Here is a 23772-nt window from a genome sequence, read left to right on the forward strand (position 1 = left end):
AGAATGTATCCAGCTGACGAAGCCCTGCCTAGGTTAAATTCTGTTGAAAGCTCTCTGCAGAGAAACTCACAGCAAGAATGGCAAAGGAAGTAATGATCGTTCATATTTCTCCACCACTTCTTCCTTTATTTAGTCAACAAAAGTATTTAATAATCATGACCATTTTGTTCAATTTCACTCACAATATTCTCTAACATATAGCTAAATCCTGTTGCAGTAGAGAAATGGAATTGTTTCCAAATAGGAATAGATAGCTATTCAGTTTAGTGCAAATTTTGTTTTAAATAAAAAACTACAAGATTTTTGGTTAATTAAATTTAGCGATGATGCTTGACATACAGCTTTAAAATACTATTCCTTCTCCTGGAACCAAGATTTAAATATCTCTGGCACCACCATCGGAGTAAATAATTTAAGAACTTATTTGCCACGGTACCTTAACAAAACAGCTCCTGAACATTTCACTATAAATGCTAAGCTTATTTTCAGTGTTTTGAAAAGGAAGATTGATAGGGACTTGCAAAACCAGCTTGCTTCATTGCATGTACATTTCAGCATTGGATCACCAAAATTCGTCAGTTTACTTCCAGTCTAATCTGTCATTTCCACTGCAACAGCCCATTGGAAGTTATTCCATCTGCACATTTCATGACGACCAGCTCATTAGTTTCTTATCTACCAACCTACTTAATTACATCACGTAGTATAACTTCATTAACTTTAAAAGAAGTGACATGCCATTCTACACACCGATTTCCATATTTCGATCCTGTCTCCAGTGGATATTCTGATCCCTGCTGCAGAAACCGCTGCTCAAGCAGTTTGAAATTCAAAACAGAGAAAGCTGTTTTGTGTAACTCAGAGCGCCAAGCGCAGCACATAAAGTAAAAGAACATTTTGACATTAACCACGATTCGTAACAGCTGACCTTTTGAATCAGATCAAAATGGCACTTCTTCAAAGCTGCATCCGCTCTAATCAAATATAATGTAAAGCAACAAGGGACTTTCACTCAAATATTTGCAGGGCTTTTTAATTGTTCAGTTGAAATATTTCCACTTTATTACACTGGGGAGATTTACATGAGCTTATTATAACTTTATAGACTTGATGTGTTTTAAATTATGAAACTGCTTTATAACTTCCTATGTAAAGATCCAGATTAGAATTTCTTTAATCAGCTCAAACATATAATATTTGAATTAACCATTCTTACAGTGTGCTTTTCCTGATAGGGATTTATCACACGCAAGAAATAGGTATACAGATTTGCTCAACAGAAAAACAGTGAAGTAATCAAAGCAATGGAAGTGTGCCTTGGCACTCTGATAGGCAATTAGCACCAGCTACGACTTGGGCTCTGCAGGCTGCTTTTTAAAAAGCCCCAGTAGTTCAAAGAACATTTCTGAAATTGGTCTTCTAGACCCACTAGCCACAATATATTCTCCAAATCACCACGGTAATTGTGTGTAATTACAACATCAGGGCAGAAACGTTTGGACTTTATTGACTTATCTACTTACCTACTTCCCAAAGATTTCAATCAGAAAGGAAAAAAAAAAGAGTTGACTGTCATAACTAATATACCGAACTACATTTGGGGAATCCTGGGTCTGATTAACTTCGAGTGATCCAAAATCTGAACGCTATGCTGTCAGTCAAAGAGGGACTGGGATCCAGGTTTCTCAAAAGCCAAGTCTGTATCCCCGAATCTCAGACAAGTGAGAGACAAAGGGAGTTTTCCATCCCATTGGAAGTAAGTTTTACAACCTGCATGCTCACCCAGATGAAAACACCATCTGGTTACCCATACATATCTGTGTTATAAACAATCAGGATGAGTTGTATTTTCTTTACTTTAACCAAATCGAGACGGAGTTCTTAAATATCACTTTCTGATCGATCCAGCCAGCCATCACAGCCACTGTGTTAACATTATGTGAAACCTCTTCAGAGACAAGATGACTAAAAATAGCTGCCAGTACTTATGATCCCTGCAGGAGAGTTTCAAAAGTGATTAATACCTTGAAAATGTGAAATTCTTTAATAGATCGTATTTTAAGAAAACAGAAGCTAAATAGTTTCTGAGAAAATAAGTCTCTGTACAAAATGGTCTTTACCTGTATTTGCAAACTCCTTGACAAGAGGGCTAATTGAGGCACCTGGATCAAGCAGCTCACATTTTGAATTCCTGAGTACAGACTGCTCCACTGATGTCACAGGGAAAATCATTATTGCATTTGTTTTTCTAAGAAACTGAAAATTCACTTCAATAGCTAATACAGGTCCTACTGTTAGAAAGGCAGCTGCTATCATTACGTCTGACCAATTTGCCAATAACAAAAGGGACAATTTGGGGAATATCAGAACACAATGACTCTCTAATACTTTAATGTCCAGTCATTCTCCAAGTTAATTAGTCAGTGCATCATGCCAGAAGTTTCATAGAAAATGTTACGCTACAGCATTCCATTTTCCCGTGCAGAAAACCTTCCTTCTCTCCAGGCCTGTCGGCACAGATATAGCCCCTAATTCAACAGGGCACTTAAGCCTGATATTTAATGCTTTATTTCAGCAAAATTCAAATGCACATGTAAGTGCTTTGCTGAACAAGGAAGGATTTAGGCATATGCTTAAGTACTTTGCTGAACTGGGACCACACTACTATTTATAGAAAGCTTTTTGTTCCGGTTTTATTGTTCAACACTTATAGTCATCCTATGGCTTTTCCTTCTGTATACTTTCCCCTAGCAGAGCAAAGCATTTAGGGACACAATTTTCTTCCAAAAGTCATAGGTTTAAAATCAGGGTGGATATCATAAGCTTCACTTATCTCATCTTTCTTTGGCCATATTTACAGAAGTACATGCAAAAAATAAAAAAATAAAAAAATAAATTGGACTGAATCGTAGGGAGGTTATAAAGCCAGAAGTCGCATGCAACAACAGGCTGGAAAAGCCTTCCCCCACTCAGGAAGGCCTTTTCATGAGAACTAAACACTAATGTATGCACCTGTAAGGGTTCAAACTTGTCCAGGCATCCTTCAGTGAGCAGCACTCTGTTCCACAGGCACAGAGATTCAGGCAGGATCACGTCCGAAGTAGAGTTTTATTCAGCTTGAAAAGACATCAGCATTGTGCATCCATTACCACTGCAGAGGCAGGGTGCCAAGCAGTAAGCGGGGTAGTGAGAAGACAAAGAACACTTCCCAGTGACTTCCAGTTCAACACCAGTGGCTGTGGGGACTCCTGTAGAAAACTCTCTCTCTCCATGGCAGAGGGATCTGGACACATCAGCTCACCTTTCAGGGTTAACAAACATTCTCACAAATGTTTGCTTTATTAACCATTCACTGTCCACAGATATTGATGTGCTAACAAAAATTCCACATCTCACTAAAAATCTCTAAATATCAGGTTTGCTTCGCTAAAAATGCCAGTGATCCACTGTTGTTCTTTTACAGATTTTGTGTCTCCCCACAAAAATATACATGGGGCTTCTGTTTTTATATTTATACACAGATTACCCAAAGATAGTACTGTGTTTCTGGGATGACTGAAAATCTGGTTGGATAAAACTGGTAGGTTTAATTGACATTCCTCCTTTAAAATGGATGTAAAAGGCATGTATACATCCAAAGCAATAGCACATATAAGTGTTCGGTGTTCACACGGTTTAATGGGGAAGGATTCATCTAGATATCTTTTGAGAATGGGAAGAGATAAAACAAAAGAGGAGAGGCAGACAGTAAAAGATAGAGATGGAAGGAGAAAACAGCGAGCTCCTCACTGATGCGTAACTGCGAAGGCTGCGGCACCGGGCGCGTCTGCGTGCTGCCGGAGGGAGGCTGGGAGGGCAGGCAGGGCACCGCTGCTGCTCCTTCTGATGCGGAGCCCGTGCTGCACAGCAGCAACAGCCACTGCTTCGCCCACCTCCCGCTCCCTTCCCCTGCAAATCCACCTCTGAGCTTCTGCCGGGGGAAGCTAACAGAGAAACGCCCTGTGCCTGACTCTCCCTGCACTCCACGGAACAGGATCTCATACATCCCACTGCTCCTAGGCAGACTGCGTCAAAGGCATCCCCACCATCAGTTTCTCCTGTAACTTATGACTTTCAGTCTTGGCTGTCTACATGCATCAAAGGGGGCAAAATAGTCCCCCCAAACACACTGTTTCACCAGAGCACCCCAGCAACATAACCCACAGACACTGAATCAATGACAGAAAGTCTTCACCCTTTTCAGGAGGTACTGAAGCAGACTCCAGTAATCTTCAGCTGAATTATTAATAGTGACTTATAAGCCTTTTATACCATTATAATGGGAAGTTCTCTATTAGCCACCAATTTAGAGTGCAATTTTCAAAAACATCCAAGTGATGTAGATGCACAAACCCCACTGACAAGCCAAATGCCATTTGGCTTCCATTCCTCCCCTTTTTAGAAATCTTGCCCTTAACACATTAAATATTTCTACTGTGTTATCTGTAACTTATTAGACAATCAAGCCATAAATGCAACTTGGAAATGGTCTCTTGACAGGAACGCATGACTTAGAGCTAAGTTCACAAGCAGGATATTCCTCCTTCAAGCAGGAAGAAATTTTAACTGAAAAGGTTTTCTGTTCTAGGCAGGTTCTTCTACCTGAGACGCACTGGTTCTCAGCACAGCGCCTGCAAGAGGAACACCAAGAAAACTGGTATTTTTACACTGGGAAGAAACTGGGTTGTTTCTGTATGCATACAAAAAACCACGCTTCACTCCTCTGTAAGTGGCTTTAATACTCCTTTTGAGTAACATCAGAAACATCTTGCATTGCTTTGCACTTACAGTAGCACTTTCCACCCGAAATTCTCAGTAGCTTTACAAATAGTAATGAATTAACCCTTGAGACATGCAGGTTAAGTACATACTGTGGTGGTTTAATTATTAATCCGAAACAACAGCCCAGCAAAGGCAAGCAACTTGAATGAAGTCAGAAAACATCGCCTAACAAAGCAAGTAATAACACACAGCCTTAGTTGCTCCATGCCATGCCCTGGCCATCACACAGAGGCATTTTTTTTTTCATCTTTTCAGGCTGCTGCCTTGAGGAGGAGGCATGTTATATTACCAAGGTGGAGCTGGGCAAACAAGATAAAGATACAACTATGGAAGATGTTACTAAAGCTGCAGTTGCATTTTATTCTGATTAATAGGAAAGTATTGACTGAGATCTTAAGGGCAGCAATACATTTCAGGTGAGCATTACCAGAAGCTGAGAGAATTCACCATTGTATTAAATGGAAGATGTGAAAGAAGCACAAAAAAAGACGAAGTGGAATTCAGGGCAGCGACTTCAACAAACTCAGTCAAATGATTGGTAATGTCTCCTGAAGAGATGATCTTAGAGTCCAGGAGTTCAGGAAACCTGACAGTTATTAACAAAGCCTGTATAAAATAGTGCAACAGATTATCTCAATGCAAAAGAAATAGAAGTAGCATTGGGAGAGACAATTATTTTTACATCCAGAGTCTTTTAAAGGCTTTGACTATCAGAAGAGATCGTACAAAAGGTGATCCAAGAACACTAAACAAAGAACAGGTAGAAAAGAATGGCAGAAATGTCTCGGCTATGATCCAGATGAGCCAACACACAAAAGGATCAACAACTAATGAGGGACATAAAAAGACAACCAAAAAGGGATCTATAAATACAGCAGAAGTAAATGGGAGACAAAGATAAGCAACGGTTCTAGGATTTAATGGGAAAGGAGAGAAAATAACAGATGGTTAAGAAAAAGCTGAAGCATTCAGTATCTCCTTCATATTCTTTTAATGTCTAAAGGATAATGGAGAACGAAAAAAAAAAATCAAAATTGATTTTACCAAGAATACAGGCCAGAAGAATAAAGAACAGGCTAAAAAATGTCAAGAGAAGCCAGACGTACTCAGTTTGATAGGGCCTGTTGAAATTCACTGCAGAGGAGTTGAGGAATTACCTAAAGCCATCCCCAAACATTAGCTATTATATTCAATAATGCACAAAGAAAGGGTAAAGTTCCCAAAGGACTGTGAAGAGGCAAACCCAGTATGCAACTTCAAAAGAAGCGAGTCTGCGACGAGAAACTGCAAACCAATCCACCTCTCTTTTATGCCCAAGAAAATGTGGAAGCAAGTTAAATCATCACATAAGCACCTGAAGGATTAGGTGCCGGAAAATAATCAAGATGTCAAATCAAAGAAATTTCCCTTTTGATATGGTAAACCATCCTTATATAGAATGGAAAAGCAGTAATTGATAGTGTACATTGGCTACAATAAGGCCACTCAGTAACTGCCCAACGTGATATTTTCATAGGACAGTAAGGATTGATATGAAATTGAAGCTTAAAGGGTGCTCAGGTCCTTGTATTCCATCCCTGGGATGGAATTTCTTGTAGCACACTGAAAGAGCATGTTTGACAGCCAGACAAATGTTAGTAGAGAAAAATGTTTGTGAAGTAGGTGAGTAAGGTTTGTACCATCTTCAATCCACTAGTGGACACAAGCAAACTGAAAAAGAAAACTTAATATATTGCAGAAATTCCTCAGCAGTAAACTGGAAGCAAAGGAAGTCCAAATCTACGAATGAAGCAAAAATACAAAACAGAGCGAGGCTGAGTTCTGCTGGAAGGGATCTGGAAGCCACTGCAGACTATCAGTAACAAATAATATACTGGTATTTTTAAATAAGTCCTATGTCACACCAGGATGTATAACAGGAATGCCGTACATAAAGTAGCCTTTCCATTTTCTCCACTCTCAAGAAACTTGCAAAATGAGAGTCAAAAAAAAAAGGAAAACAAAATGAAAATCACAAGGACATTCACAGTAAATGCAATCCCATCTTGTCATCTTATTTAGCTAGGGAGCAATAAGCGGTAGCAGTGCCAACAAAAAATATATAGTAAACACTGTTGGGTCAAACAAAAAGCACCAGAATACTGAGTCTTTTGAAGGAAACAAACCTCACAGATTATAAGGGCATTTTCTTCCTCCCATTTCTCTCAAATCCTCCAGCACTTGACAAAACCAGAAAGGCTACAACGTATACCACATGATTTTTTCAGAGTATTTAATCTTTCAGGAAGACTCAGTCTACCTTTTTCAGAATGATTATTGTGGGTTTTGCACATTTTAAAAATGAATGGGCTTACTTTTTGACAGGTCTTTTGGACAGCCAGTGATTACTATAATTAAGAAGAATCCAATAACACGGCATAGATCTTTTCCATACATATATATATTATTATTTATTTATTTTCACCATTTTTTCTTCATGTAATTACCTTCTACCATATATAGGCCAAAATTCATGCCAGTCTTCTATTTTTAAAACATAAAAAATGAGTTAAAGCTAGTAAAATATTTTATGTGCTAAGAAAATGCTTGTGAATGATTTGTAGGTTTTGTAGAATAAAACAATGCATTAAAAATACATTTTAACTTAAGACTACAACTTTAACATAGCAAAACAGTCGCATATATACCTAATATTGCCATTAATTAGTTTTCTGGTGTAACTTTATTCTCAAAGGTAGCATTTTGCTTTCACAGAAACTGTAGACCAGCACCACCTGAAAACACACAGAACAATTTCTTCAGGTGACAAAGAATAAAAATCTTCAGTGTTTTGGGGAAAAAGTTGAATTTACCTTAAGCTTCAGCAACTGCTACCAACAAAATTGCTAAGTAATCTGACATTAGCAAAGGCCTTTTTTATTTTCTCTTGATTATCTATGATCTTCATTATCCCACCTAAAAACATTTTAAGACACCTATGCAAATGCTTTTCAGGAACCCATCAACCTGTTGGGAATTTCAATTTTGGTTACAGAGAACATTCCCCACACACAAGCTTCATATTATTTCAAGCTTCTTACATCATTAGCCTGTTTAAAAAATATCAGTATTACTGAAAGGTTTAAAACATCAAGACAAAACTTGCAATACAAAAACTGAAACACTGAATAGTCTAATATAGGGGCCTCTTCTGTACATTCTGAATGCAATTACATCTTCCACGATGGCAGATTTCCCGTTAGCAGGAATAGCTTCCACTGATGAAGAACGGCTATTCAATAAGCAGGACACAATATATATGTTCAGCAAATCTATATTCAAGGTGACACTGACTTCCACACAATACAGCAATGCAGAGGCTTGAAAAGCATCTCCTGCTTCCAGGGAGAAATCAAAAGGAATAATCTAGTGTTATTTTCACTATTAACCACCAAAAGAAAGCCTCAACACTCATCAGAAAACTCCTGAATCCTAAAGCGTGCATGTAACATGGAGTGGACAGCAGCAATTGTGATATCTTTAAACACTCTTCAGCCCTGCTGGCTGATTCTACATTAGACATAACCCTGGTGCAGCTGAATGAAAATTGTTGTAGGTGTGTTTATAGGTAAGTTAGGCTATAGGTAATTCCACAAACACTACAGAATTAATGATTTATTAAGCTTAGAAATGTAAATACTGTATATAGAAAGCTGCAGTCTTGTGGGCTTCGTGCTGCACAAAATTGCTCAGAACACAAGATGTACATCCAAGGCCAAGCATGGCAGGTGGGAGAGGGAAACACGCTTCAGTCTCACAGCTCTGAACCCTGCCCCAGCTTCAACAATTAAGACTAATCCCTCCCTGATGAATTTGCAAACCTATTTGATGGTTTACATATACACCTACACTGCATACACAATCAGAGTGCTCCATGCAGGCAGGACCGGGCACCTCCCTCACAGGAAGCATCAGTGAAAGAAACCCGTTGGGGTTCCGAAAGCCCCAGCACTGTCACTTTTAAAGGCATTCCGCCACACAATGAAGAAATTCACTGTGGAAACAAAGACCCTTGTATTGACACTGTACTACCTAGTACACGATATCACTGTTGTTGCTCTCTCACGCTCAGAAGCCACACCACAATGTGGCCTTCACACGCACTCGGCACTCAATGTGACAGCGCCAGGGAGCTGAGCTGTTATGGGGGTGCGTGGCCGTGGCCCAGAAACAGGAGCCATGGGAAGCCTGTAAGATCTGCCAGCAGTGCCAGTCCTTAAGACCAAAGGAGAGAAGTAGCTGCATGCAGATAAAGAAGCTTGCACAAGAGAACAGCGACTGAGGCTGTGAGGGTGCTGACCTGAGCATCTGGACTGAGGAAACTCAGGCTCGTTCAGAACTGATGTTATTTTTCTGCAGGACTCAAGGTATGCAATGAACCCTCCAAAATACACTTGCTATTGTATGTGTTAATATGTAGCAACATCTGCCTCTAAGAAACATCTAAAGCCTTTTTAGTTTACATTCCAGCGTGTGGAGGGCGTCCCTGCAGCACACCAGCTATTTTATTTATATGCTGCAAAATATTCAAGAATTCGGAATGTAAGGTGCAGAATCCGTGAAGACAAGACCTTCTACACCAAAGACCCAGAAAAATGCCAGTTAACACTTCAGTTAGAATACAGATCATTATTATATAATATAGATTATATTATATTAGATGCACTAAATGTAAAAGAGTTGGCTACACCTATAAAATAGAAGTCTGAAATATTTCAATGCTAAATAACTCTGTTTATGGAAGATGAACCTTATTCAGAGTAAGCTTCAGAAAAAAAAAATTGATCTAACTAATAATTTTGTAGAACAAATACAGAGACCAACGTGTATCTCTGCCACTATTACATGCATTAGTCACGTCTATTATCCTGCTACACGTAAATATTATTTATCCATGTTCAATTTTCCTTTCTCAAAGATTTTAGATTTTTTCTTTTCAAATAGTCAAAACTATTTTACCTTTTGCATTTGTCATATATATTCACAAAAGAAATAGTTTGCATTTATACTAATCTTTGGTTTTTTTTTATACTTAGCTTTGTTTTGAAGCAGAATTCTTAAGTTTATCTGACACACATTCCGATGGTAAGCTTTATCAGAAGTTTGAACTTCATTCAGATGTTTATTTTAAAAGATTTCAGCAGCCACAAAGCTTTGTTTAGATGTGAACTTTCTTCCCATTCCAGATTCTCTCTCCTGCTATCAGCTCCCATCAGACCATCACCAAAAATCTTTTTGCTCTTGTACAGTTACTCTGCTTTTTCCTCATGGTCCATACAGACATTTTTCCACAACTACATTCATCATCCTGCACCTATTCTGAAGTTGCAGTGCGTGTTATAGGGAATTTTTGAGTATGAGAAAGTTTGTTTAAGCTCACTTTCTAGATTTTAAACTATTTTAAGTTATGAACAAGTAACCGTAAAATGCAGCTGTTGTTAATATAGATAAACTCTAAGCTAACACCTAGAGGATTATCTATATTCAGGCAAATAGTCCTACTTTATGATCCCATCACCAAAGTTGCTGTGGTAGTTGATCTCCAGTGCTTTATTCTTAGCTAACAAAGGATGTGGAACCAGAGAGGTGCACCAGGTCTGACTCAGCTACCTACAAGCAGGTAACTAATGCTGCCCGCGGTGCCACGCTGTGTCTGATGGGTGACACGGGATGTAGCAGAAACTCCCACCCCTCTGAAGCGGGGGTGAAAGGCCAGGTGTGGTACTCCAGGGCATCAAGGGACACCAAGAGGCTTCGTTGAGGAAAATCAAACTACTGGGTATTCCCACGGTCCATTTGCTCTCCCCACTGCATTCCTCCAAACTGAATCCCATCAAGGTGACAGCACCACAAACAACGTGCAGTTTTATTAACTGTCATCTCCCTATAGAACTTGTCAAAAAAAAAAAAAAGAAAAACATTCTTCAGTTAATCAGCAAACAGGCAATTGAATGGTTATAAGATACAGTTTGATTAGGGAAACATGCCAGAAATTTGGATCCAATAACACTTGGAAAATTAAGAGGTTGTGGTACTGAATTTATAGCATGTGAACAAGACACAACACTGGTAATGATATCAAGTGCAAATTAAAGGTAAAATAATACTCTGCATTGTAAAATTAAAATATTCATTTAATTCAATGTTAAAGTCAAAATGTTAATACTGATGCTAAACTAAGCGGTTGATACAGATTCTTTTGTGTTGGGAAGAACTTCCAGCAATGCTCACCGTCAAAATGGAGGTCAACATTAGATCATAAAGTCATTTTCAAGAATACTGAGCTAGTTTAATAGCAAGACGCACAGACGTACACAAGCCACCACTCCTTCACATAAACATCCTGAAAATGTTGGATTCCATTTCAGTGGCCACATTAAAGCGAGTTACGTGAAGGTGAGTGGACAGGATCAGAAACAAAGAGCTGCTTGCAAACCTGACCATACGCGGTCCCACTCATCTTCAAAGACCTCCCTACGCACCCAGGGCCGGCAGTATCCACCAGCGATGTATCTGTATTCTGGAAAAGGTCCCTTTTCACTGCGTGGGGGTTGAGTTACAGCCCTGTCAACTTTGACGCTGTTTATAAACTTACACTGTAGTTTATTTCAGTGGCAGTGAAGTCCTACTCTACGCCTTTGCTTTTAGCTTCCCTGTCTTCACATCACCTTATCTTGGTATCGGTGCTCCTCAAATGTCACTTTACTACAAAATACGTTGTAGATGAAAAGGAAGTAAAGAAAGTATTAGCACAGAATTAGGTTGTGTCGGTGTAAGGTGATAAAACAGCACGACAATAAGATGGAAAAGAAAAAAAAAAAGTGAAAATGATCAGCCAGAAACACACAAGAAGCAGCCAACTTTTTGACAGTTTAATGGGGTACACGAGCAGACCCCCGCCCGCAGCACCCCGGGCCCTGCAGGCAGAGGTCGGAGGAGGGCACGGCTCCTTCGGGCCGGTAACGCCGGGTGCCTGCGGCTCGGCGCTGCTCCTGGTGCCCCGCCGGAGAGCTGCGAGGCTCCGCGAGCTGCCCCTCGTCAGACGTGGGAGCGGGGAACGAGCCCGGCCCCGCAGCTCGGCGGTACAGGAGCGGGGCGAGATCCCCGCCCCTGGAAGCGGCTGCTCCTTCCCTCGGCTCCCCGCAGCCCCAGCTCACGGCGGCGGGGGAGCAGAAACCTCCCTCCTGGCTCCGAAAGCAGCGTTTTTAGCGGCACCTTCCCCAGCTTGGGGCCGTGCCCGGCCGCGGGGAGCTGCCCCCCGCCGGGCGCGGGACGGGGAGGGCCCGGGGGGGCTTCAGCCCTTCGCTCGCCCCGCGCCCGGGGCAGCGCGGCCACCTCTGCCCGCCCGTCCCCGTCGCTGCCGAAACCGCCGCCTCTCGCAACGGAGCCCCGAGGGCTGTGCGAGCGGTCAGAGCCTCTGCCCTGCAGGGCGACCCCGGGCAGAAGCCGCCCGCATCCACCGCCCCGAGGGAACATCGCTCAGCCGCATCCCGCTGCCCGCCGCTCAAGGTCACCTCAGCGCGGGGCAGCCCTGAGGGAGCCCCCCCGGGGGTCGCCGCTCCCTGAAGCCCCCAAGCAGCGCCGGCAGAGCCGGGCCGTGCCGGACTCCTGCTCCTACCTGAGCCGGCGAGCGGAGCCGAGCCGAGCGGAGCCGCCGGGAGCGCGGAGGCGGCCGCTGTCCCCTCAGCAGCGGCGGCGGCGCCCGGGGAGTGGGGCCGCGCACGGCGCCTCCCTCCTGCGCCGGGCCGCTGCGCTGCGGTGGGCGGCGGCGGCGGCGCTCCGTCAGACTTAGCGGGGCCGCGGCGAGCGGGGAAGCCCCGGGGGGGGGGGCGGGCAGCGCCTCTCCCCTCCCCGCCGAGGTGCCGGCCCCAGCGGAGGCTCGCCTCGCCTCCCCCGGCAGGGCTGGGGCTCCCCTCAGCGGGGAGAGGCCGGCGCCGCGCCCAGCTCCGCCGCGGCTGCAGGGGGCGCGCAGCGGCGCCCCCCAGTCAGCGGGCTCGGCCCTGGGCTCCTGGGTGGGCGCCCCTCAGGCCCCGGAGCCCCGCGGAGGGAGGGGAGAAGGGGAGTCCTGGGGGGATGTGGGGGACCCTCAGCCTTCATCGCTCGTCATGGCGCTAACGTTCGCCTCTGGCAGTGCGGGGGCTCGCAAAATGTCAGGGCACCGGCGGGCACTGCGCGGTGACACCGGTGAGGGTGGCTCTGAGCTCCGCCTCGGCGAGAGGGGCTTGAATCGCATCTGTCAACAGCAAAGGGTCCCCACCTCGCGCCTTCTATTCCCTCAACACTCACAGATTTCTGTCAGTATCCTCCACAATATGCAAGAAGGCCTCACCCTGACTGGAGAAGGAGGCTCTGGCCCTGGGACACAGTACCTGTCAAAGAAACATAGGTACGTTTCCACTTCATAAAGGAGGCTTGACATACAGATTGCCTACATGAAATAAACTGAGGAACTAGCACTCCAGTATTAGGAAATTACTCCCCCCCCCCCCCCAAAAAAAAAATGTAGATTTAAGATGCTTCTTTTCTTCACAGCATTGCAGGATGGCATCTTTGAAACATTTCTAGAGCAATTAAAGGGGGTTATTTAACCAAACCTTCCTGATTTTATACATAGACTCAGATTAGATTTCCTAAAAAATCTGCTATGCCAGAGTCTTGCCACCACAAGAGTTAAAACTGCTTACCAAACATCTACAAAGCTGAACTGAAATAGAGAGAATTTGGAAGAGGAGACAAAAAAAATGGTTGGTGGTGTGGACTTTTGTTTGGTGTAAAATATTCATACCCATTGCATAACACCTACAGACTCATACCGCAGACAACACTAGCATATTATGTGGAAAACTAGAACTCTTCCACCTCTTTTTACTGGTAAATAGCAGCACTGGCCAGCCTTGGTTGTTTGAGAGATGATACGATGTTAATTATATTCTGATTCTTATCTTGGCTTCTTCCTCAACGCCATTTAAATTCCAGTCTTAACCTTATCTCAGCAAGGACTTAGGAAAAAGTAGGACAGCTAACAGAACAAAAGTACAAGTCCCTCCATATCTTTTAAAACTAATTCTAGCTTATTTGAAACTAAGAGAAGCTGTAACCATATCTTTGTATTAATTTCACACAAACTAATTAACAAAATACAAACTTATAGTTCTCACAAAGTTCAGTCACTACCTTTGGAAAACTTTAGAAACCTGTAAGTATTCTGCAAATATTTAGATTAGTTCTCTCATTTGATCTTAAACCACATGCTTACTGTCAGCTGCAAATCAACATTTCTGGTGCTTTCCCCGATACATCACTCAGTGTCATCATGAAGATCAAACAAACTGAGAAAATCTAACCAAAAATAGCAACATTTCTGTTTTGACAATGCTTGGAAAGATGGCTGAGAAGGCCTAAATGAAGTGTTTACAAAAATAATCATGCGAACATTAGGTAAATCTGGAGCTATTTTCTGCTTGTGCTTATTAATCATTTAGAGCAGATGATTGGAGTACCATTTGAAAAGCGTTAGGTGTGCATTCTCACTTGGTCCAGGCAAATACATTTGACTAGTAATTCTGCACTGCATAAAACCATCATGTTCTATGGACTATTTTCACAGAAATGTAAAATTCCCCACACAACCTTACACTGTTAAACATAAAGGACCACAGAGCAGACCTCTGGATTCGAATATTACTCAGGACAGCCTCCGAGCATATGACTTGTCTCATCAGAACGTCCACAGCTGGTCAGCTACTGCAGCTGGGACTAATAACTGCAGAGCAGAACAAACAATATCTTAAGATATTCAGCCCCTATGACTGATTTTTAAATGATGGTGAAATAGCAAAATTGCATGGCTGTTTATCATTTGTAATAAACAACAAAAGACAAACTTTCTCTGTTTTACTGTCTTTTGCCTATGACAACCTTTTCCTATGAAAACATATGTATGTTATATATAATTTCTGACAGCTTTAGAAGCTGTCAGCTTTTAAAGCATGCTGTTAACAGTAACAGCTTCAACTAATCTCCTATAATTGAACACTTAAGACTATTCCCATCATGGTTTTCCCTAAATTTTCCCTAAATTCCTTAAATTACACATTCTCTCAGGTTTAGGTATTCCTTTAAATTCTTCCTCATTTTTCTGTTTAATCAGGGAATATATGCATAGTGGAGGTGATCTACTTGGTTTAAAAAATGTGAAGGTACACCTTTACCTGCAATCACCGAACTCTTTGGCACTATGCATGCCTTAAGTCTGAATGATCTAATAATGAATTATACTTGTCAGACAGTTCTTCTCAGGTTTCAGCTTCACGTTATTTTCACAACCTACAGCTTAATTTCCACACTACCAAAACAGAGGAGGAATTTCAAGGACATTTCAGAAGGGAGGGGATAATGGATGCCAGTTCAATAGCTTACAGTTTGGCTGTAATTATATAAGAATGAAATATCTATTCTTTTATTTCAGTGTACTTTATGAAATTTCTAAAAATAATGTATGTATATAAAGCATAAAAATGATGAAATTTCTAAAAATAATGTACATATATAAAACATAACAATAATGTTTTCATATCATATGTCCATAACACCTTCCACTCCAAGGAATCCGTATGCACTTAGAGAATTTACCTTTGAAGTGTTGCTGGTGCCAAATGGCAACACTAAGAATGGAAGTGAAGAATACTTGATCTGCCAAAAATGTAGTAGTACGTAGATTAAGAGAGCAAAGTGCAATCGTAAAACCTGTCATCATTCTTCACAAAGCAGGCAAAAGTTTTTTATGAGGAGTCATTACGCAACAACACAGGGCTTTTTGAAATATGAGGACTCAGAAGGATATTTGGAGGACCAGTATTTGACTTACAGCCTTGAAGTGCTACTCTTGTAACAGTTAGACGTTTGATTACGAGAACGTTCAGACTCGGTCTTAGTTGCTCTTAAGAGAAAACTCTCATGGTATCATATGCCACCAAGCTATGGCATAAGTCCAGTATCTGATACAGTAGAAAGCATATCCCCATGAATCACCAGTGTGATCTCCTGCAGTAATTTCACACCCTCACATCACAGTCTCCCACTCAAAAAACAACCAGTCCTGCATCTCTATTGTTGTTAAGAGCCAGAGTTACGACAGACAAAGGCTATGACAGTAACACATTCTCTGACATTGCCATGAAGTTGTATAGCACTCAGCCTGTCGCAGTTCTGCATGAAGTTGCTTTTTGCATTTAACATCTGAATGTCATACACTGCAGGAAAAGACTAGAAGATAACAAAATTCTGATCATCACTTTGTTTAAAAAAAAAAACTGTTACCAGAGGATTGTTAGATGTATTGGGTTATTCTGCAACTATTATTTCACAGTTCTAATTCAGCATCAAAGCAAAAAGAACTGGAGTCTAGTGCAAAATGCATATTATATGTATACCTACATGAAATGCCCTTGAAATGGCCTATCTTCAGCTGTACTGAACATAGGGGGATTTGAACATCCATCAGATGTTAGTAGCAACTGCATAGGCCAGACACTGGGTCTGAATGAAGTTCCTGTTTCCTGACCCTGTTAGCATTTGTGACTCTAGAAAATAAATCTGGTGCTTCCCTGGCAAAAGCAATTCTGCAACTAAGTAATTTGTTAAACCTGATAAAAAGTTGATAATCTTGCACCCAAGAGCACTTAGAAAAAATATAAAAGGACAGTTTCTGTGACCTTGGTAACCTGGTGGTAGCGTCCATATCATCTCTATTATAAACAAACAGGCAAGCCCACAAAAAAGGAAAACAAAACCCATCACAACAAAGAGTTGGAAGAATATGGCCAGTGGAGAGAACATAATACAATGATTATATCTTTTCTGAAAGGACCACAAGTGAGTTTGCCAGATGCATAACCTGACTTTTCTCAGAATTGAATGTTAAATTACAGCAACAGTTATTTTACCGTTCAGGACAAAGACAAGTTTTAGATGTATTTTGAAGACATTAGTTAAAATCACAAACAATCTCCTGTATCAGAGCTCTTTTCTTTTAAATTTTCTACCTTATTTCTGAAACTAAGTAATTTGAAACTATTTTCTACCTTGACATTGAGTTGCAAGAAAAATATTGATAGGGTGAAGTAGGCAATGGTTTGCATAATCCTTAGCACTAGCAGCAAAGATTTTGAATGGGAAGGATAATTAAATCATTTGACATGGGTTGTGGGTAAAGAAGTAAGAGTAAAATTCAAAAAAGCAGTGAAGACATAAAGCAACATCTAAAAGTCAGTGCTGGAAAACAAGCTGGCTATTGGCAAACTTGTCTCAACATTCCCATAAATTGAAAGTCAGTCCTTGCTTTCTACAGCAGCTTCCTAAGGGGAAATAGAATCATTGATTTAAATACGAGTTGCCCTCTGTGGTTTCAGTGGAAATTTCCAGAATAAATATTACACAAAATCCCTAAAAGAAAATATTTATCAATAACAGAATTCTTGTTGCAAATAAAGATGGATTTAGCAAAGCAAACATAGAATCTACAAACGGTCCCAATGGTCATTGTATAAATACCATGTTTAGCTTGCTGATGTTTGGGTAAGAATGATTCATTTGCTTTGAGAATAATAACATTTTAGAATATCTTCTAAAGACCGAAGAATATCAGTTACATACATACTATTTTGTTGGAAGTCCCTTACCTTTTGTATTTAAACTCTGAATGATAAACAGCACAAGGGCAAGGCAAATCTACTAACATACATTTTAAGCAAGTGGTTGCTTTAAGACATAGACGCCAGAAAAATACTATCAGGAAGCCCTTGGATCGACTCAGGAGAGCCCATGTCACTGCAAAAGGAAGTTAACAATGCTGTTAGACCTCTCAGCAATTTATCAACATGAAGTCTGCTTTTTCACTTTTTCAGTTTCTGGCGAATACTTCTGCTGATGAATATAGTACTTATGTCTCCAAAGCTCTCTATAAATAGTAACTTTGAATCTCTTAGCAATTACTACAAATGAGCTCTGAGGTGATCCCACAGTTATCTGCATGCCTGATATGATGTGCTGTCTCCGTATCCCCGTAGTCCCGTGGTTAACTGCATATGGAAATGGCAGCAGCAAGATAGTTCATATTCTTAGCATGCACAGCCATAACATTCGTATGTGATCTCACCACCAGGTTTTCATTCCTAAAAGGGTTAGTTCTTACCAGGGTCTAACCTGTATGTTTAATAATTCATCATGATTACATAGGCTTATATTCACTATACTTAGGCATAATGCTGAGCTTTGGAGCATTCCTCCTGGACTCCAGTGTGTGTGTACACACATACGCATACAGAAAATCAAAAGAGAAATAAATACATCCAGATGGCTATTCGGGTCTCCTAAGACCTCTTCAGTATCACTATTTGCATCTTCCCATTATCTGGAGAGGAGTTTAAGGTAACTACACACCTACATTAGTCACCTTAATAGGATTAATGTCTTGTACTGTCTTATAATTAGGTCCATATACCTGTCTGATGATCTTGGGCATATATTCTATTGATGAGTACAAACAGCAGAAAGGAAAAATGTGGACATGGAATACGTTATGGATGGAAAAAGTACAAACCTTTTTTCTCATTCTTCGTTCAGCTTTTTGTTTTCTAGTAGCATTTCAGCAACATATTGATTTGTATTGATCTGGAACTTCTAGGTAAAAAATTACTCCTGGTTTAAAACTACTTTTAATTGTTCTCAGACAATAAATTCTTATTTTATTTGCATCAGCATAAATTTATAGTGTCGGCTGATTATCCCAGATTAGAGAGAAAAAAATCCAGAAAGGTTCTGTATTAATAAAGTCTGAGTGGCATTATGGCAAAAAAGACAAAGAACCTCCTGGGCCACATTAGGCAGAGCACTACCAGCAGGTCAAGGGAGACGATCTGTCCCCCACTCAGCAGTGGTGAGACGCTCCCGGAGCGCAGGGTCCAGTGCTGGTGGCCTCCCAGTACAAAAGAGGCCTGGACTTACAGGAGCAAGTTTGGCAAAGGGCCATGGGAACAATTAAGGAACTGGAGCATCCATCCTGTGAGGAGAGGCTAAGAACACTGGGCCTGTTCAGCTTGGGGAAGAGAAGGCTCAGGGGAATCTTATAAATGAGACTAAATGGCCAGTGGGAAGAAACAAAGAAGATGGATCCAGGCTCTTCTCTGCGATGCCCAGCAACAGGACAAGAGGCAATGGGCACAAACTGAAATACAGGAAATTCCATGGAAACACTAAAAATTATTATTATTTTTTAAACCATACCTTTTCTTACTTTGAGGATGGTCAAACACTTGCACAGACTGCACAGAGAGGTTGTGGAGGCTCCATCCTTGGAGATACTCAGAACCTAGCCGGGCAAGGTCCTAGGCAACCTGCTGTAGTTGAATGTGCTTTGAGCAGAGAAGTTGGAGGTGCCAGCCAGCCTCAACTATTCTGTATCCCACACAGATGAATGAAATTAGCCTCCACACCACAGCCTTGATTAAAGAGTCAGACTTGTTGAATTCCCATCAAAGTTGTCATAGAAAGTTTTAAACCTGCTCTTTATCAGCAACAATTTGCTGACAAGAAGCAGCCAAACCCTATCTCTCAATCTGACTTCCTATATAGCTTTTAACTAATCATCTTGGTTGGGTCAACATAAGGATGGATTTTATTTTCAAATGCTTTTCTTGAGCAACCTCAGTTTCTCCAAATTTACTGGTATTGGAAATACTGTGTTATCGCTAGTGTTTTCTGGTGATAATTGAATGAGAACACTATCAGGGATGGTGCTTGACACACAATGCCAAATGCCAATCTATCACAAAAATATCCCCACCCAAGCCCACAAAAAAAAAAAGTTTTAATTACCTCCTAGAGTGGTTTATGTTTTTTCTTATAAGTATATGATATCCTACCACAAGCAAGTAATCTGGGGAAGTAAAATATTATCCTCTTAAGATGGAGTTTGAATGATTTATGTTTGTAAATGATATTTTGCTGCTAGTCTGTTATTGCTTCTGGGCTGATGCATATTCTATCCTCATTCACAAACAATATCTAATGAGGTAAATATTACTTTTATGTATTATATTGCAAATATATCTTACCAAAATAAACAAGATTTTCTTACTGAATAGCAGAGGAAAAAAACCTAATGTGCAGTATTTCCTGAGTGTGGCAACTAGAAAGGTTACTACACATGGCTATCTGTCCTAATTATGCCTAGAAAGCTTGAATCTCAGCAGCAGGGATGAATTGGGCTATGTATGTCAGAAAACAAAAGCTACAATGGTGTTTGAACAGATTGCGGTGGGCGGTCTGCCTGTCCCTTGATAGCTTGGTCAAACAACTCTGGGATGACTGGTGAGGCTAAAAAGCCCCTGGGTCTCTGAGAAGTCCCCGTTTGCACTGTGATGGCTTGTTTTCTCCAGGAATGAACAGTATCAAGACTTTGTTCCCCAGCACAGTACTTCTGGTTACTCCAAGCTGTTTCCTTACCTTCTGTGTTGGTGGAGAGGAACGAGGCATTTGCACGGAATGGAGGCACCAAAGACGGACTGTCCTCTTCAGAGCACAGTGAGGCAGGCAAGGCTAGGTCTTGTAAATGAAGTTACTGCTGTTTCCTCTGCGTTTTCTACCGTCTCTGGTTTATTTCTTGGGCACACCAATGTTCATAGTTCAAATACATATTTGATTCAATCTTATATGAGCTTCAATAAGGAAAATCCGGAAGTTTCTGCCCTAAGGCAAACGTAAAAGGTTGAGTTAAGGCAGTGAATCAACTCTTGATGCAGAAAGCAGTATCTTCCCAGATACCGTGACCATCTTGCAGTCTGCAAATAAGTACAGAGAGCAGTCTTAAGTGTGTGTTCAGTTATGTAAGAGCAAGGAAAGCAAGCCTAGATAAGAATATGCATTTGAAGAAAGGTTGTTTTATTACACAGGACATAGGTAAATCCATAAAGGAAAATCATCTGTCTTTTATGGCACAGCAAAAAGGTACAAGCAAATCTTCAGCCGTTCCTTAAAACTTTTCACAAACCATGTATGCATGTTACTTACTTTTAATGAACTGCAATGGCTTGTATTAATCAGAAAGTCTATACTAAAGCAATAATTATTGCAAAGTTCTGCAATTATAAGGGGGTGTTCAAGTAGTTGTACTTAGTACAGATTAATATTCTTTTAATTATACAACTTACTGGAATCTGAATAAAAATGAACCTAGACAGCAACATACTCTTTAAGTTGGCAGTTGTAGTGGTTTCTCAGTGGTAGCATACATGAGAAAGCTTCACCGATCTCTCATCTTTTTCCCCCTCACCATTTATCATATGGTTACAGTGAAAAACAGCAGGGAAATGAATTATGCATATTTTTTAGCACACTGAAAAGTTAATGAAAAGTTAAATACAACTTACGTGTGTGATTGCACAAAGCACTTATTTGACCTTGCTAAGCTTTAAAAGGCATTCTAAGATTAGCCTGGCATGTATTTCAAGTGTACGAAAAATACAAAATTGGTTCTTAAAATGCTAGTACAGACTGTTTCATGCCTAAATCCTCATTATGTTCAGGATATTTATAGGAAGTGACTCAACTTTAAAGTGGGTAAAGACAAGTAAACCCTCCTTTTTTGTGGAAAAGTGGTGCTCATATTCAGATGCTACATCGCCAAGCTACAACCTTCAATAAATCATGTTTTCCATAGGAAAGAAAAAAGACTATGTAAATGTTTCCATGAACCAATTTTTGTCAAAGTGAATTGTACAGCATGGCAGCAATGCTGAGTTTACAATTGAGCATATATTAGGGGCAGGGGAGTGAGAGTGGGAGCAGACATAAAGAGGTGAAGAAGGGGAGAGGAACACTCTGCCCTTCCACCCCTTTCAGTTTTAGGATTTGCTAGCAAGAGAGGGGCTGAGAGCCCCAGAAACCCATGAAACACTTTCATCTTCCAGATGACTTTTGCTTTTCCATCATTTGTCACATCTCATTTTAATGTTGTGCCTTTATTCTCTTATTTAACCACATGGGAAAGCAAATTAGACAAAAGTGAATAGATACAGTAAGGGCAGAACAAACTCCCATACTTCCAGTAATACATAAGCAAAACAAAAATAGAATGTTTTATTCTGTGCTTTATTTTCTGTTGTTGTCTAGCAATGCAGAACATCACACTTCAACATCTGATGTACCCTGCTGTACCAACTCACTATCCCTGCAAAGAGGACAGTGGTAAGAGTTGCTTGTGTTTATCCATTTTTGAAAGAGACAATACTTTAAGGAGATAAAGAATTCATTTTTAGCTTGATATTTCTAAGAAGTTTAAAGGTCAGCAGGATTGATATTGTACTTGAAATGTAAAAAAAGTCATTTTGTTAATTCAGCTCTCCTGTGCTGACAACACCGGCACTACATTTCAGCCTCAGCTGTTAGAAGTGTATCAGGTCTACATGTCCTTTACTAACAAGCTTTATCCAAAGAACGGGAGGATGAAGTATGCTACACTGTTGTGTCTCAAAATGGTAAATGTAGATCAGCTGCAGAATTTTGATATTGTTCTACTAGGAAAAATAGAATATCCAACAGGAAACCGTAAATGGCTCCCAGGCAGGTACACACGTATCAGAAACCACAGATCTTCTCTCAAATCTTTGCTAACTTGCTATTGACCTTGAAGCCTTAAGAACTTCACTAATTAAATTTTTAAATGTTTTTATTTCACTGTAGCAATTCACCTTTCTCGATTACATCTATATCTATACCTGTACAGCCTTTTTGTTTGTACTCATCGTTGTTTGGTATCACATTATTACGCAATTCCTGATTTCCAAAGTGTAGATTCCTTGTCAAGTTACCTATGCCTGACCACCAGGTACAAAGATTTATTCTCCCAGATGTACCTTTGATAGCAGATCTCAACTTTTGCCACCACTGAATTAACACGAAACACTACAGCTTTTCTGTGGCTTTAGTATTAGCCACTTTATCATGACATTAAATCTATTTGATATCTGGATTTAATGAAAAATTCAGCAGTCTGCTGATTAAGCAGAATATCTTACTGAAAGCAGACAGTCCTTCCAGGTGTACCTGGGCTTTCTACAAAACTCAAAACCACAAAGCACCACTTTTCAACTTTCTTTGGACAACCAATAAAAGACCAAGATTTGTCTGCTTCAGAAACTGTCTCTTCTTCCTCAGGATAATACCGTGGGGTTGTGATCACTCCCTAGTGTCCAGGCAGGGCATCCTGTAAAAGACTTTTCTACCTAACATTCCTTGACCTCCTTAATATGAAGCAGTTGTCCAAATTAACTGTTTTTCAGCAAAAATTGGTACAGCTTTATTTTTGATCGGTAGGAATGAGGATCTTTGTTTCAGAAACAAAAAATGGTACAGTTCTATCTGGAAATGATCTCTTACATTCTATAATGGGAGACTTTGTCTCCTATGAACTAGACATTGTTATGGATCATACCTTTAATGGTCAGCAGGGAAGTCTGAGCCTTGGTTGCAAGTTTTTAGGATGCTGAAATCAAAATGAAATAATGCTCAGATAACTACTTCATTATTGATGACCCTAACTGGTATCACCACTGTGGTTTCATTGTGTCTTAAATTCTGGCACTGGGGAGTGATTTTTTTCTGAAACAACCAATGTCATAGAGAGACTTTCATTGCTGACATACATGCTAAACATCTCCGTTTTTATAAATAAAATGACGACGTTTATATGAACAGAGAGAAGGTATTGCTCTGAGAAACTCTTTCTAGGTTAGGGGATATATTCAACAAGGCTGGAAAAACTTCTGAACCAGTTCTGGGATATTGTAATCAGAGGTGTGGAAAATTCTGTTAACCATACAGCTCTGCACTTTGTTTAGAGCCCAGGATTTGAAT

General features: G+C 40.6%; 1 protein-coding gene across 18 annotated transcripts in view; it reads right to left on the minus strand.

Annotated features, from left to right (window-relative positions):
• ATP2B2 (ATPase plasma membrane Ca2+ transporting 2) overlaps positions 1–19358 on the minus strand; it is a 413900-nt gene extending 394542 nt beyond the window's left edge. For 17 of the 18 annotated variants that reach the window (XM_083796487.1, XM_083796480.1, XM_083796484.1 and 14 more), the window contains exon 1: positions 12479–12887. The gene's annotated coding sequence lies outside the window, so the exon portion shown is untranslated. Of the gene's footprint in view, positions 1–12478; positions 12888–19143 lie in introns of those variants that run through there. The other variant, XM_083796485.1, reaches the window with a different exon arrangement.
• Between the last annotated feature and the right edge of the window lie 4414 nt (positions 19359–23772).

Source organism: Anser anser (assembly GCF_964211835.1).
Source record: "Anser anser genome assembly, chromosome: 12".
Lineage (NCBI taxonomy): Eukaryota > Metazoa > Chordata > Aves > Anseriformes > Anatidae > Anser > Anser anser.